The following is a 4,881-nucleotide window of genomic DNA, read 5'->3' as shown; positions in this document are numbered from 1 at the left end:
CACAGAATCCTCTATCAATTTTTGTTTCCCCTATGATGCAGGGGATATGAAAACTTCCTGGGTCTGTTTTCTTAGAGACTATGTCCTTCTTGATGAGGGCACTGCATTCTTTGTTCATTATTACAGTTTGTCCTCCCTTCAAAACTCTTTTCTTGCTCAGCAATTCCTTCAAATACTTGATATGTGTAGGCGTCTGCTGGAGAATCTCAAGAAAGGGAATATTGATATGGAGAGACTTAAATGTCTCTAAAAACCTTGAATATGTTTTCCCTTTTTCACCTCTTCCTAACCTCTGAGGAAATGGTGCTTTTGGTTGGTATGTTTCCAGCATGCCTTTATTTTGCAGTTCCTTGGCTTGCTCAGTTTCACTTTCCTGCTTAGCTTCTTCCACACCTTCCTTCAAGATTTCTGGCTCCTGTTCTGAGGGTCTGATTCCTTCTTCTTCTGAGACTTCCTTCAATATGGTGATGGCCTTGCATTCTTCCCATCTCACTCCCTTTTGTTCCCCTTTAGGATTCTTTTCTGTGTCACTAGGGAACACTGCAGTTGACTTGGGGGCCTGTTGAGATAGCTCTCCTACTCGAGACTCCATCCTCTTGAGTTTTTCACCATGGTTGCTTAAGGTAGATCTCACATCATCCCTAAAGCTTTTTAACTCACTTATGTCCTGACCCATGTTTGCAAGCATTCCTTCTATCCTGTTTAATTGATCTTGAAATTGTTGGTTCGGATTAGGTTGGGCAGGTTGATTATTTTGGCCATGATATGGTGGTTGGGAGTAAGTGTTTTGTGTGGCTTGGTATGATCTTTGGTTGAAGTTTTGGTATGTGGAATTGTTATGTTGGTTGGGGTTGTAAGGTTTGTGGTTTTGTGGTTGGGTTTGCTGGTTTCTCCACCCAAAGTTTGGGTGGTTTTTCCAGCCTGGGTTGTAGGTGTTGGAATGTGGATCATATGGTTGCCTTTGTTGATTTCCCACATAGTTGGCCTCTTCCCAATCACCTCCTTCAGTGCTTACTTCCTCTTGATCTTGTGTGTGTATTGCAGCCACTTGATTTGTTTTTAAATTCCTGGTGAGCTCTGCTAGTTGCTTGGCAAACACCTTGTTTTGGGCTAGAATTGTATCAACATGGTTCAGCTCCATGACTCCCTTAGTGTTGTGTCTCTCTGAAGCATAGTAGTACTCATTCTCAGCCACTGTCTCAATCACTTCAATGGCTTCTTCCACAGTCTTTTTCCTGTTCAATGAACCTCCTGATGAATGGTCTACAGCCTTCCTTGATTCATAAGAGAGTCCATCATAGAAAATATGCAATTGCATCCAGTCATGGAACATGTCTGGTGGGCACTTCCTTGTCAAATCCTTGAATCTCTCCCATGCCTCGTAGAGAGTTTCACCCTCTTGTTGTCTAAAAGTCTGAACCTCAGATCGAAGCCTATTGACCTTTTGTGGGGGGTAGAAACGTGCCAGAAACTTGCTTTCCACCTCATCCCATGTTGTTAGGCTTCCCCTTGGGAATGATTCCAGCCACTTAGCTGCCTTGTCCCTAAGTGAAAATGGGAACAAGAGCAGTTTATAGGCATCTTCCTGGACTCCATTGGACTTCACAGTGTCGCAAATTCTCAGAAATTTTGTGAGATGTTGGTTTGGATCTTCATTAGCACTCCCACCAAATGAACAATGATCCTCCACCAATGAGATTAGCTGTGGTTTGAGTTCAAAATTGTTGGCCTGAATGGGTGGTTTCTGAATGCTGCTACCACAATTCCTAGAGGTTGGGTTTATGTATGAACCAAGAACCCTCCTCTCGGGAATGGCATTGTTTCCATCAGCTCTCTCATGGTTGTGAACTTCTCTATCCATGTTGAGATCTAGAGCTTCCTCAAAATTCTCCTCAGATTCTCCTTCAGATTCTTCTTCTCCCAGTACTCTCTTCCTTCTTGCTTCCCTTCTAAGTTTATGAAGGGTCCTCTCTGGTTCAGTATATGGAGGAGTTGATGTCTCTCCTCTCCTACCTGTCATACAAGAATACAGCACAGGCAACAAACAAGTGAAATACTCTTGGTTAAAGGAAGAGTATGGTTAGAGTAATTGAGGAATTAATTCAAATAGTTAGTGGGTCAGTGAGTTAGTTGCTTGAATTTAAAGGCATAAAGAAAGAAAGCAAGTAACAGAGTGCAGAAATTAAAATTCAACAAGTAACTTGAACTAAATTAACAAACAAGAAAAATGCTCAATCTAGTTAACTTCCAATTTGAGAATTGTCAATCGAAAACCAATCCCCGGCAACGGCGCCATAAACTTGATCTAGCCATAAACTTGATAGCTACGATTTTAGGAAATTGCACAATCGGCAAAAATTCCTTTCGGCAAGTGCACCGGTTATCGTCAAGTAAAAACTCACAATAGAGTGAGGTCGAATCCCACAAGGATTGGTTGAATGAGCAATTCGGATTAGAAGTTTGTTCTAGTTAAGCGGAATCAAGATTTAGATGAGAATTGCGGAATTTTAAATTGCATGAATTTAAGAGCGAGAAGTTAAAGTGCTGAAATTAAAAGGGGATGGGGTGATTGCATGAATTTAATTGCAGAATGTAAAGAGAAAGTGTAGATCAGAAATGGGGGATTCATTGGGTTTCAGGAGATATTGAGATCTCCGAATCAAGACATTTTTATCTCTTCCTCAACCAATGCATTCATTGAATTTTGCTTGGCAATCTTATATGATTGGATCCCAATCCCTTGGCTCACCAATTCTCTCTAAAAACAAACAAATTCCCAATCCCTTGGTTTAAATGTTCATAAGAAGAGATGATGCTCGATCACTGATTATACCACACAGTTTCATGAACCACAATTTGGTAGGATTACATGTCACAATATCCATCCAAACCCCAATCCAATTCACTGTGAGAAAGCTTCTCTAGCATGAATCCTCCATTCCTTTCCCAAGGTTCCAAAGGATTCCAATTATGGATAAGTTTCTTTCCCAAGACAACTAACCAATGAAATTAGATCGAGAAGCTTTCTAACAAAATTCAAGAGAAAAGAATGAAGAAGAAGATAAAAACTATTATTGATTCATTGAATTACAATAGAGCTCCCTAACCCAATGAAAGGGGTTTAGTGAGTCATAGCTCTGAATTCAATTACAAAAGTGTGAAAGTTCCAAAAGTAAAAATTCAAAAGGTTCCTTCTAACTTAAATTCTATCCTATTTATACACTTTCTAAATTGATCTTCTGTTGTGTTTCTTGGGCTTTGAGGCCTTTCCTTGATTTCCTTTTGCTTTGGGTTTATGATCCATAATCTTGATGAGGCTGCTGATCCAATTCTGTAACATTCATTGAGCCAATTTAGTGATAATCAAGTAATGACACATGACTCAACAAATTGAAGTTCCAGACTCATCAATTCTTCAGGCCCAATCCCATAAACCATGATATTCAATTGGGTTTCATACCAGAGTATGTTTAAGTTAATGTTTGTGCTCAAATGCTAACTTAAACTTCAATATATTTGGCCCAGAAACCCTTTCAAAAGGTGGCGTTTAAGTTGTAGTTTAAGCTTCAGTTTAAGATTAAACTGAAGCTTAAACGTGGAAATGGAAGAAAGCAATCCTGGAGGGTAAATAATCGAACACGTTTAAGCTTCAGTTTAAGGTTAAACTGAAGCTTAAACGTGGAAATGAAGATTGCAACCCTGGAGGCAAATTCTGGTCGAACACGTTTAAGCTCCAGTTTAAGCTTAAACTGGAGCTTAAACGTAGAAATGGCTTCCTGGTGCATAATTTGGGTCGAACACGTTTAAGCTCCAGTTTAAGGTTAAACTGGAGCTTAAACGTGGAAATGGTCCCTGGTGCCATTCTCATTCTGGCGTTTAACTTTCAGTTTAAGGTTAAACTGGAGGTTAAACGCCAGTTTCATCTTTTCTCAGCTTTCATGATTCTGGCGTTTAAGCTCCAGTTTAAGCTTAAACTGGAGCTTAAACGCCACTTTCAGCATTATATGGTTTGGTAGTTTAAGTTCCAGTTTAAGCTTAAACTGGAACTTAAACTCCACATGTGATATTCAAGCTTCCTTTATTGATTTTGTTGCTTCCTTGCCTAGCCTCTTCTTCCCTGAAATCATCCAAACAACTGCATCAAAGTCTTGCAAAATTTCATGAGAAATCTTCCATTCATAGCATTCAAGTAATATAACTAAAAACTCATGGAATTTGCATCAAAATCATACTGTTTGGATGATTCATTACTTTGTTGTTCATTTAACCATTCTTGGTTACTTTAAGCTCAAGAAAATGCATAAAACAACTAAAACTAATAGAAAAATGCTAGTGAAACTAGCCTAAGATGCCTTGGCATCAATCACGACTTTAACCACTCAGTCTCAAGCTTTTCACTTGGACCTGCATGCCACAAGCACATGGTTAGGGACAGCTTGATTTAGTCGCTTAGGCCTGGAATTACTTCCTTGGGCCCTCCTATCCACTGATGCTCAAAGCCTTGGATCCTTTTCACCCTTGCCTTTTGGTTTTAAGGGCTATTGGCTTTTTCTTTTTCTTGATCCAATGATTTCTTGCAAAAGTTTTTTTTTTCACTGCTTTTTCTTGCTTCAAGAATCAAATTCATGATTTTTCAGATCATCAATAACATTTCTCTTTTTCATCATTCTTTCAAGAGCCAACAATTTTAACATTCATAAACAACAAGATCAAAAATATGCACTGTTCAAGCATTCATTCAGAAGACAAAAAGTATTGCCACCACATATAAATAATTAGAATTTTTCTTATTAAGAACTCGAAAAAAATTATTGCCTCTTTATTCTAAAAATCTACTATTTTATTCATGTTTGATGATGATGAGAAAAATAAATTATAACT

General features: G+C 38.7%; 1 non-coding gene across 1 annotated transcript; it reads left to right on the top strand.

Annotated features, from left to right (window-relative positions):
• Positions 1-1,331: 1,331 nt before the first annotated feature.
• LOC112718818 (small nucleolar RNA R71) lies at positions 1,332-1,435 on the top strand. Its single transcript, XR_003161145.1, has one exon. It is a non-coding gene; the product is annotated as a small nucleolar RNA R71 (small nucleolar RNA).
• The last annotated feature ends 3,446 nt before the right edge of the window (positions 1,436-4,881 follow it).

Source organism: Arachis hypogaea, chromosome 10, assembly GCF_003086295.3.
Source record: "Arachis hypogaea cultivar Tifrunner chromosome 10, arahy.Tifrunner.gnm2.J5K5, whole genome shotgun sequence".
NCBI lineage: Eukaryota > Viridiplantae > Streptophyta > Magnoliopsida > Fabales > Fabaceae > Arachis > Arachis hypogaea.
Note: the sequence above shows the minus strand (reverse complement) of the source record. Positions and strands in the feature narration are given on the sequence as shown.